We start from the raw sequence: 12,447 nt of genomic DNA on the forward strand, positions 1-12,447 counted from the left end.
TGATTTTCTTTACATCTGATCTATCACCAGCATGCTGACAAGCAAGCTTCTGACAAAAAAGAGGGTCCTGCTCACCTTGTGGTCAATATTCATGTTAACGCTGTATAGCAGCTACTTCTTGTTTTCCCCATCAACAGAGAATAAAATTTGAAAATTAATTTCAAACACTGTAGAGGTAACAAAAAAAAATTTAAAAGTGACAAAATGAACAGGTAGTATTGTCAAAGCCATAAAATAGCTATAGGACATATTTGAACTGGCAGACCTGGTTCTGCAAATATTTATGAATTATATTTACACAGGAGGCTATCCCGCTAGGTTTGTTTCTTCTTTACAGTTCAGCTTCTCAATGGATAAATCCAAGTCCAATGTGAGTACTGACAGTGCTTGAAACTAAGCACACGCATAAATGTTAGCATTAATTTCAAAACGTAAGCCCTGTCTCAGCAAACCACATAAGCTTATGCTTGAAGTTACAAAAAGGTACTTAAGGCTCAACCGTACAGTTGAGTCCCTGCAGCTTAGGAAATAACCATATTTCAGCTAAGCTGAAATGACAAGTTATGCTTCTTAACCCATCCCAAATGTGGGGGAAAGCTTTTTCCTACGATGCTTAGGCTAATGGACATTATTCTGTATTTAGGACAGGAAAGCTCATATCTAGGGTGAGTCACCATGGCTTAGCTGAGACATCCCAATCTCCATCCCAGCCCTGGGAGCTCAGCCACACATCTGATACCCCAACGCACTTACTAGCCAGGTTGGGATCACCCATGTTCTTCCCAGTAAACATATCTTCAGTGCGCCGATTTTCAAAGGGGTAAAATATAACCTGACATTTGCTTTTTGTTAATGGCAGGCTAAAATTTGCAGGATGATTTCCTAAATTTGGAGGAATTCCTTCTCTTTCACACGGAGAACAGCAGACAGCAGGGACCGAAAAGCGAGTTGAGCACTATTGCAGCAATTGTCCAATATACAATTCAATGTTTAACTTCATTTCTCTGTGATACGGTCAGGTTAGGGGGGTTGCTTAGACCACATTTTTAAATTTTATTTTACTTTGCTATGGCTGAAATCCCTCAGATTGGAGGAAAATAACTTCAATATGACCCTTCAAGTAAAAGCTAATGACACCTTGTGTTCTTGTTGCGACATCAAATATAAACAAGGAGAGAGTACAGAGCATGGCCTGAGATTGCACAGGGAGGTGAGAAGTGGAAAGCAAACATACATCAGCTGTGACAAACACACCGTAAGCCATCGCTACTCCCCGTCTGGCTGCTTCGTCCGTCTCCCACTGTCTTTGCTTTGCTTTTCTCCAGTTGAGGAAAATGCAGTAGTTCGTCTTCATTTCAGATCACTTCTCTTTTGGGAGTCTGGTTGGTTAGAGTCCAAAGTACTTCACATTATTCCCTCCAAAGAGGGAATTATTCCCAGTTTTCTGGGAATTATTCCCAGTTTTCCAAAGAGTCACTAGTATCCCAATTCCCTCCAGCTCCACTGCCCCAGGGCTCCCGGGAGGTCTCCATGGAGTGAGAGTCACTCTACGGAGGCTGAGTTTTTAGCATGAGCATCCTCGTTCTTAGCGTGGTCCCCGGGGTAATCAAGCTTGGCACTGGACCCGCAAAAGAGTCACAGTGTTGCAATTAGGGAAGCATCAATTTCCCTTAACGTTTATACCACTCTCTTTGCTGGGACGGGGGGTTGTTAGTGTCGTGACAAAATTAACATTGACAGCTTCGGCATTTTTCCTAACGCAAGGCAGGAGGCCCTTATACAAAATTCCCATGCAGTTTTCCCAACATTTCGAGGGCAATATTTGATTTAAAAAGCGAATGGTCCTTGTGCTCTGTATCACATTGTATAAAACCTACCTTATCTTGGCTGCAGCTAAGGACTTTTTTTTTTTAACTAATACCTGTAAAATATTTTCTGTGGGTATAACCTTTAAGTACAAATATTATTTTTCACTTACGAAAACCTAGAGAACACATTAATAATAACTACTCGAGGAGAAGAATGCTTTCTAGCTAGGTAAAGCGAGCTCAGAAGAGAAAGCATTAAATAAAATTTGTAGCAGAAATTGTCATTTTAAGCCACAGTATTTCATAGAATCATAGAATCATTTAGGTTGGAAAAGACCCTTGGGATCATCGAGTCCAACCATCATCTCCACTCTACAAAGTTCTCCCTTACACCATATCCCTTAACACCACATCTAAACGAGTCTTAAACACATCCAGGGATGGTGACTCCACCACCTCCCTGGGCAGCCTATTCCAGTGTCTGACCACTCTTTCTCGGAAGAATTTTTTCCTAATGTCCAGCCTAAACCTACCCTGTTGCAGCTTGAAGCCATTCCCTCTTGTTCTATCGCTAATTACCTGTGAGAAGAGACCAGCACCAACCTCTCTACAATGGCCTTAATTAATAAATAATTATTAATTATTAATTAATAATTAATAAATAGGCCTTAATGGCCTTAATGGCCTATTTATTTCTCTCTTGAGGAAAAGGTAGTGGCATAACTCTCCGATGCGCAGGGTATGTCTTCCCAAGGGGACACCTGGCCTAGGGAACATTTACCATCTATTTTTTCTTTTTCCACCATACCGGTGAGATTAGATGCTGCCCTCTCGTCAACTGCTGTCCATCTCCAGAGGTGTAAGACAACAGTCACCCATGACATATTCCACACCACGCACGTACAGCGGGAACTTACACCTTTGTACAGAAGAAAAAAAATAATAACTCAAAATGTCACAACAGACTGTTATGAAGGGTAGCGGAATTAACTTTAATCACGAAAATTGTCTCTGCAAAATTGAGATTTATTTTGTTCTATTTGTAGTCTGTCTGCCAGCTTGTACAGGGTAAAACCCTGACCGTGCAGCACGGTTCACGGGGATAGACCCCTCAGCCCATGGAAACGTCTGCGCTGGTTTATGCGTGACAATTAGGTTTTTAATGACAAACTGCTGTTTCGCAAATATCCTTGTAGACAGTGAAGCTATTTAGCAATTCTTTGTGTGTTCCACAACCTAAGGAAAGTATTTATTCAAAATATTTTACAATCTGTTTTTCATTAAAACGAAAAAAAAACCAAACACCAAAGCCAAAAAAAAACCCCAGCTGCTTAAGCAAATATAACTTAAAAAAATTTTGCCCACAGACTAAGGAAGAAAAAAAAAAACATTAACGTTTTGGAGAGTTTTCTTGTTAAAAAAGGATCCTCTTTAATACAAAAATCTGAGGGCTTTTGGCTGGGTTTGTTTTCATTTGTTGGGCTTTTTACCCAAAATGAAGACGCTAAAAATTAAGAGGATTCATTTCCTGACCAAATTTACCTAAGACTTCACAGGATTTACAAATGGGAACAACAGTGATCAGGAGACTTGCAAATAATTCTGTAACAGGGGTTCCACAAATGCAAAACGCTTTGGAAAATATACCTTTGAACCCGTAAATTGCTGTCGCTTGACTCTTCCCAAAGCATGTTGCCAAAAGGTTCCTCAGCTTCTCCAGGTGATGGGTGAGTACAAATTTCCCCTGATGTCAGTGGTACCGGTTTGAAGATTGCCATCCCATCAGTCCCTTTAAAGAGCAGGGCTTCCTTTACTTTGGGGAACACGACATTGAAACTTAGCTTCTCAGCACGTTCAGTGGGTACTCACCAGGTTTTTAGTGAAGACCACTGATTAAAGCTATCTTTTCTGAGTTAAGTTCTGAGTATAAAGCTATACTAATTTCTGAGTAGTTGACCTTATGTCTGTGCCACGATCTTTGAATGCTGCTTCTGCGTACATAGTATGTACCTGTGACCTGGGTGTCAGAAAACACCTCTTCACCTAAGTACAGACAGAGCTCCATAATAATTAAAAACAGCGGACTCCAAATTTTTCCACAGCTTCTCATTTATGACTGAAGGTTATACTTGTCTTACAACAGCCCAAAGTCAGGGCTTTGGACCCCGGAAAGTGAGTTGACTGTAGCACTTTCGGAAAGCAGTGATCTGCAGGGTGACTGAAAGCACAAGGATCTGAATCCAGTCCCCTGGAATAAACTTCTCCAGCTTCAGGATCCCTTGGAGAAGTGTTTGAAACGGCTTTATGTCCTTACAGGAGGATCAGTAATTTAATCTTCATAGTTTGGTTGTAATTCTTGATACCAGACATAAAGGCATGCTTGATAGAGGAGAAATTAAGAACAGGATGTGTCTTCTGGTACCCATTCCTCCTTCTCTCCCAGATATCCTCTACGGACTAACGCTAGACTGGTGAAACACCAGTATGTGCTTGGAGGGCGATAGCTCAGGCACCCACAGCAGCGACCAGGACCTGGCTGCTGGGTTAGTCCATCCCTTGTACTACTGGTACTGAGATAATGGGATGGAGAGGCATTTGAAGTTCAAGCTGACTTTGAGCAAAATTGGTAAAAAAAAAGAATCCAGAAAAATTAAAATAAACTCAAGGTAACAACCGGCACGCTTCATTTGCAGAACCTTCTCTTTTTTCTTAGCATAACTGGAGAGAAGCTAAGAGAAGACTTCGTAAAAGTTGGTTTCAACTTGGAACTATGTAGAGGGAGTAACATAGAGTAACTATGGAGAGGGAAAAGTACTGCCTCAGTCTGGAGTGAATCGATGCGATGAACTGCAATGATGAGCTCCACGTATTACAGACTATTTATGAATTAATTTATGAGTCATCTAGAATATTCTTTCCCTATACACAAAAATACAGAAACCATGCATTTATAAAAGTACCTGATCTTGGAAAGGCAATGTAAAGCAGATCTATACATCCAGCCAGAGGTCAGATACCCTACAAGGAGAAATAAAATCTTAGTTCTGGGATGCCAATCACTCCGAGATTATAGTACTTAGAAAAGGTCAGATAGTTAATTTGGTACAGACAAGGAAGATAAGTATTAATGTGAGATTCACCTTTAGCTCTTCTTGGTTTTTGAGTTTTATTCACTGCGTTTTCTAAAGATATTTGCTTGCTTTTACATTTCCTAGGCAGAAATGTCATACATAGACATCCTGTGATGTAATCCCTATTTGCAGGGACAGGCACCACGGTATCACACAATAACGACGTGCTTCTCAAACGGCAGTTCAAAAGGCAGGAAGTCCTCAGAACTGAAATCCTGTTGACGTCACTAAAGCCAGGATTTCACACCAGAAAAGGCTGTTAGAGATGAAGAATTAAGATCAATCTCAGAAATAAAGCTGCGTGTTCCAACGGGAATAGCTCGAGCCCCCTAACTGGCAGCTCCGGCACCCCGACCCCGCTGGCAGCGGGCAGGCAATCGCCACTGAGCAAGCACAGGAGGGATAAGCCGTTGGGCTTTTGTACTAATAAGCAGAGGTTCGGTAGGAAGGGAAGGAAAGGAGGAGAAATGAAGAACTGAATTAGGTTTCTGCAGGACATATAAACCTGCTGCCTCATTCGCTTCCTTTCAAAAAGACAGGACCGAAGAAGCAGAAAAATGCATGTTGATTTTGGAAATGCCAACTCTTGCGAACTCAAACGCCATTGTTAGGAAAAAGTTATTTTCCAGGAGAAGTTACATGAGTAATGAAGGAGAAGGCAACTCCTTTTGCTGGCCATATATTTTCCCATTAGCTCCAAAACAAATCTCCATCTAATTTCTCAGGCTGAAATTATACATGTGAATTAAAACTCCCCCAAGATCAAGGAGGCCATCAACATAATTCAAATATCTTTTCCAAGGTCACCCAATCTCAGCTACGCTGCCAATACATAACAATGTGTCCTGCCACAGGCTTTGACCAGCACATGCACCCAAAAAGATGGCCATGCGGTATTTTTAGGGTTCAGAAAACAACCCATAGTGGTTTTGGAATAATTTTAAATGAAAACATGTAGAAAGAGAGAAGATGCGATGTGTGGCTTGCAGACAGGCTTACTCCCCTGCTCCGCCTGACTCCAACAGGAGCGGTCCAGGTGGCCAGAGCTATAATTATCCTCACATGAAAACGGCAATTTGGAGTTGAAAGGCACCTCTGAAATTTGGCAATGCTCCAGAAGCTTAGACTTTCTTAATGTTGCTTAACATTTCATAAACCACCCCCCCCAACACCTGTATAAGGTGCTTAAAATGTCATTACCACCTGTAATTAAATGCAGAATCCAATTACCGCAGATAGCAAATCAGGTTGGTTTGTATATATTGACCATGTTGCTTATAAAAAAAAATCAAGACTAGTAAAGCACACATAGAGGGATGTAAAATGCAGATTGTATGAAGCTCTAAAGAGCAATTACAAGATAAAAGGTAATGAGGAATAATAAGGACAAATTAGTTTCAGTGAAGTAATGACACTTGAAGTTTAAATTTCTACGTGGAAAGTTCTGGAAAAAAAATAGCCAAGAAAGAAAGCAAAGAGAGCAAAAATGATGGTGAGAAGGTGAGAAGTTAACGCTTACCTAACACACTTACGGATGTTGCATTTTCATATCAATACATTTCAGTAGCGTTATTAAGAAGTTCTGTGAACCCAACCGCGTTTTCAGAGCTGCGAACCACAACCACACGGGTCCCTCAGACCCGTCTGCACCAGCAGTTACATGAATTACACCCTGTTATTTTTAGAATGATTATATAGACCTGTCTGAATTTATCATACTGCTTTGGGCTGGCTCTTGTTCGTGTGCCCTAATTAAATAATATTAATTAAAGCACCAACTATCTTTAAATAATAATAATTATATTGAGTAACAGTGTGGAGTGAGCTATCGCAGCTCCTCAGGTGGGGTCTTCTGAACGAAGATGTCTCTCCCCCGTGGCAGAATAAGCTCAGAGCTTTAATCAGGCCAGTCACGCAAGTCGAGGATGAAGTATGTATTGTAGAAATCTCACTGTTTATATAATTGTGCCTTATTTTTAAACTTGATTCCTGTTTTCAAGGACAAAACATGAGGGAGGCATTTACAGAAAAGATTTAAATTGTTTCGAGATCCTCAGGTGAAAGGGGACAGAGTATTTCGGTTCTCTACGTCAAACATCTGCTGTGGACATTTTGTATGGGAACCCATTGGCTTTGAAATAAATATGTTTCTCCCACTTCTATCAGTTCAGGGGTCTTTAAATTCCAGATCATGGTTCCATAATGATTATTTAAGGCCTGTTAGTCTGTCAAGTAAATGGTTACTTTTTGGCACAATGTGGTTTTTGGCAATATGTGTTTTGCCGACGTGACACATCGCAACAGCACAGAGGGAGCCGTTAGGCTGCATTGGGTCAATAGAAGCTCTCCGTGTATAAATTAGACTGTACAAAGTAAAAAACGCATACTAGACTTTTCAAAGAAGGAACAGTTAATTTCTTAAATCACCAGGATATCTACAAAGAACACACTGCTCCCTGTATGTAAAGGTGGTAGCCTCTGTCTCTGCGACCAGCCCGTGGTGCTGGTGTGACCAGACCTTCAAGGGAGAATTACATTTTGTGTCTCCATAAGGGCCTCAGAAACAGAGTTACCTGAAATTGTGGAATTTCTGTCTGATCCTCTCAACAGGAATTGATCGGGTTTTCAAATTTGTTTAGATTAGTAAACAAAGTAAAAACACAACCAAGCTTTTTGCTAATATGGCAAAACCCTTCAGATGGTTGTGAGGATGAAACACACTTTAACAATTAATTGTATCAATTTTTCAAAATTGGATTTCAAAAAAAGAGTCAAACATACTTGTGAGAACAGCAAACACCATACTTACTGCTCTTAAACTTTTCTGTCAAAAACAGAGTGCTTTTACTATTAAAAAAAGATAAATGGCATTATTCTTTAAAAATCTGTTTGTCTTTTCAAATAATAAGTCATTGGGCGTAATTCTCCTCTTCGTTATAATAATACCACTGACTTTGGTGGACCTAGTATTACCAAAGTCACAGTTACTATTGCTTTGATGAAGTTGACAGTATCGAGAAAAAATTAAGTCCCTCTTTACAAAAACTCTTTTCATTTTCCTTTATTCTCATATCAATTATCGCCTTTTCCATCCCACGACGTTGAGTTTTCCTTTCTAGCCAACTGAGGGAGGCTGGAAAATTTCCTATCCCTATGCCCACCACGTTCCCTCGACTATGCACTTCTTCACTTGACAACTGCTGGTCAGTAAGTGGGGCAGTGTTATTGTATTATAGTTTAGACGCTAACTCAACTCTTTCTATCAAATACCTTTTGCTTCAGTAATAATTTCTGAAAAGCAGGGAGCACTTCATGCAGATCTCTATATACTGTTGCGACATAAACCACATTTTAATATGCTGCTTCCGTTCCACTGGGATTGCGTTCTTTACGTAGGGCTTAAAGATATTAAGAATATATTCCCATTTCCTTCAAGCTGACATTAAAGAAGTTTCACTAAAATATCAATACTTTGTAAAAGAGGTTCTATGCAAGTTGGAAATGAAAATCTTTCTTTTGAGACCTGTTACTTCCACTTAATATCAAATTTTTCCTCACTTACTGGGTAATATTGGAAAATAGGTAAAGAATAAATATAAAAATACATATTATGCGATTCAAGATATTATTGGCTTCAGTAATTCAGCTTTTTCCTAGTTAAACCAATTTATGATTTAATACTGAATGCAAACTGGAAAAAAAATATTTAAAATGTTTATTTACAAAATGCACTTTCTTTCTCCCCAACAGCTACAGAGCAGTGGTCCTCATCTGAGTGAGCTATGAATCCTGTTAATAATGGCATCTTGTATGAATAAAATTATTCTACAGTTTCTACAGATCTAAGCCGTAAAAGTTTACACCAATATGTTCTTTTTAGACTAAAAACAAAGGCGGCATTATTGGTCATAATTACAAAAGGCATAATGAGTAGGTATAGTGAGTAAATACCAAGGCTTCGAGATTACTTGTCAAAATAAATTTTTGAACGTAGGACTTACCTGCTTTTGAAAATATCACTTTTGTGCTTTTAGAATGAACGAACACCTCCAACCACAAAAATGGTACGAAGAAATAGAAAATTTACAGAAGAAACATAGTTAAGAATCAAAAGGAAAAAACAAACCTGTGAACCTAACCTACTATTGATGTATCCCCACCGACACCTGTATACTCCGCTTTATATTGATGGAGACAGGTCTTTCCCACTCACATAAAACATATTTGTGGGTAATTCTCAGGAAGTGACAAGCTTCATGCTAGTTTTGAAGCTTTTCTTTTTTTCCTAGCAATTTTAGTTTACTTTTTGATGGCGCAGGTGCAATAACCACGCATCTGAAAAGGCAAACATCAATACCACCCTTAATCTACTGTTTTAGCTCCGGGTTCTTTCCATTCAAAGCACAGACCTGGCTGAGCGGGAAGAGTGCTATTAGCTCGATAGTTACAAAGTCAATAGAAACCGAATTTTAAAAGGATATCAAACCCTCATGATAAGGGACATGGAAGGTTGCATGCTCAGTCATCCGTGCTATTCCCTGCAAATCAGATCAGGGAGATTAGTCTTTTCTGGCAAATAGTTTATTTGCTTTAATGCAAAGCAGTGAAAGCAGTTCAGTGAAACATGTAGCTAAACAAAACAATTTTCTGAAGTATATAGAATTAAATGCTAGAAAAGTTTACAAAATTATATGTCTGGTTTAAACTGACCAAAGCCAGACGCTCCAGACGCATGCCTATAACTTCTTTACATCAGGCTGTTTGCAGGCACCGCAGGTAATTTCAGCCCTAAATCTTAAATCCAAAACAAAACAAAGCACCCTGAACAAACAACCTCCTTTCCCAAATACTCACGCACACATGATAAATAACAAACTCATGACAGTTTATAAGCTCTAGGATTCAAACCTGCAAAACATTAAAAGGTCTGTTTTAAACTGACGAAAGCCAAAAATTCAGAGCAAACCTATAATACCTTCACATCATGCTTTATGTTGTGTAAAGAACCCATAATCTACCAGTGCAGAATGTTCAACCAATTGTGAATAAAAGCCCAAGTGTAATAACCAGATCTTATTAAAATTTAGTAACTGTAAAGATGGGAAAATTACTAAAAACAACTAATTGGATACTAGCGTGGACGTAAGGACCATGATGACACCCATGAGCAGCCTCATCATAGAATCACAGAATCCCAGACTGGCAGGGGTTGGAAGGGACCTCTGGAGATCATCTAGTCCAACCCCCTGCCAGAGCAGGGTCACCCAGAGCAGGTGGCACAGGAACGCGTCCAGGCGGGTTTGGAATATCTCCAGAGACGGAGACTCCACCACCTCTCTGGGCAGCCTGTGCCAGGGCTCTGCCACCCTCAAAGTAAAGAAGTTCCTCCTCACATTTAGGTGGAACTTCCTATACTCAAGTTTGTGCCCGTTACTCCTTGCCTGTCGCTGGGCACCACTGAAAAGAGCCTGGCCCCATCCTCCTGACACCCACCCTTTCAGTATTTATAAGCATTGGTAAGATCCCCCCTCAGCTGTCTTTTTTCCAGACTGAAGAGACCCAAATCCCTCAGCCTTTCTTCATAAGAGAGGTGTTCCAGTCCCCTCAGCATCCTGGTAGCCCTTTGCTGCACCCTCTCCAGCAGTTCCCTGTCCTTCTTGAACCGGGGAGCCCAGAACTGGACACAGGACTCCACATACTCACGGCCAAGTCCCTTTGAGTGGTGTCACTGCAGCCATTCCTGGGGAGCCGCAAGGGGCTGCCAGGGGTCCTGTCCTGAAGCACCTTTGAAGGACTGCACACGAGACCTGCTCTGGTATGCCAGAAAGCACCGCGAATGTGCAACCAGATCTTGCATTTTACCACCTATCAAGGCCATTGAGAAAAGAGGCAATATTCCGTAGTTAACAGCGTACTCCTCTTCCTTTCTACTGCTAAAGTAAATTGCTAGTGAGCCTTTTAAAAAGTAGAAGGATCAAATAAACATAAAATGTCATCGTGAGTTTTCTAAAGTAAAAATAATCTACCACATTGTTGCAGCACATGGACGCTTTCAGCGTGAAATTGAGCCAGTCCGTTTCTCGCATGCAATGGGTACTTGCAAAGTGCCTTTCCCATACTCTCTCAGGTCTCACGTCTGCAATCCATCTTACATACCAGACACCCTCAAAGCAGAAAACCAGATTCACTCCATATCAGCTAAAGATCATAGGTCTATATTTTGCTAATATGACAAACTCTGGTGCTCTGAGAACTGGTTTTGGAAGCAGGGACAAACACAGTCTCCGTTTAGAAGCCAGGGAGGTCACTGATGCACAAAACTCCCAGCGAACGGCATATAGCTGCTAACACTTTTTCTTAGGGAGGATTTTCAAATGAGCTTTGGGTTATGGATAGCATGAGTTCCAGAATAATGCATTCAATAACTGTGTATATGATTGCTGTAATAACCCTGCATACAAAAGAAAGAAATACACTATTTGTGCATGTATTTGAATGGAGGCAGGTTCAGCCTTGCCCTGTCCAGGCTGTGAGATGACTAAGCATCCGTCTGCTCTGATCCAGAACCCTCAGAGCTGCAATAGCTGGGTGTCCACAACGATGCCAGCAAGCTCTGGCACAGCAGGTTGCTCAACCAGCCGCATGATGTGAAGGATAGGGCAAACGGACCACACGGGCAATTTTCTTTTGCACTTCAGCAAAGCCGTGACAATACCCAGCACTTATGATCTGGTTCTTGACTTGCTTCTCATGACTTAGGTTGCTTGTTTATCACCCTGACCAAGAAAAGCAGGGCAGCCCATTTCCTTATCTTTATGTGAACAAAATTCTTGCCAGTTTTAATTTCGGGTCTGCTGCTCCAGCCCAATGCTGCATGTGTAGCTTTCAAATCCTGCAGAAGAATGTTTATTTGTGCTAGGATGCTTTTCAAGCCATCATGAACCATACCTATGCGTCAGTAAGACTTCAATAAGTGTAGTTTTGCAGGATTCTTGATTTTGTGTCAACCATCTCCATTTTACCACTACATCTGTGCGTGCTTATTATTTACATAATTCACTACAACAAATACCTATAAAACCAATCATGTATTTATGCAGGGGTTTTTTTTTTTAAGTCTGTTATGCAGCCTGTGCTCCTTGTCAGGTTTGGCAATACATGTAAATGCTTACAGAAAGAAACCGCGCTGTCAGCGCTGCCAGCAGCTCTGAACTTGCTATTCTTTCCTGCAAATTCCTACTGGGGGTAAAGCAGGAGGGACCAGGAGGGTCCCCGCCTCTCGGGGGAGGCACAACACAAGCACTGCAAACCAAACAGGACAGATCCCTTTGTTCTGCCTAATCGCCTGAGGTCTGGAGGCCTTTTAGATGCAACCTTCAAGTCCAGAGTCCTCTCTCCTTTTTATTCCAAGATAGTTTTATTAAGACCTGAGACTTTTTCATGTTTTTCCGCAACGTCTCCTGCTGCTCATCAGTGTCCCAGTGCAATGCTCTGCCAGGGGACAGATG

General features: G+C 40.9%; 1 protein-coding gene across 5 annotated transcripts in view; it reads left to right on the plus strand.

Annotated features, from left to right (window-relative positions):
- LOC128912844 (von Willebrand factor D and EGF domain-containing protein-like) overlaps positions 1-12,447 on the plus strand; it is a 186,160-nt gene that overhangs the window by 84,214 nt on the left and 89,499 nt on the right. The window lies entirely within an intron of this gene.

The sequence above is a fragment of the Rissa tridactyla genome, chromosome 7 (genome assembly GCF_028500815.1).
Source record: "Rissa tridactyla isolate bRisTri1 chromosome 7, bRisTri1.patW.cur.20221130, whole genome shotgun sequence".
Lineage (NCBI taxonomy): Eukaryota > Metazoa > Chordata > Aves > Charadriiformes > Laridae > Rissa > Rissa tridactyla.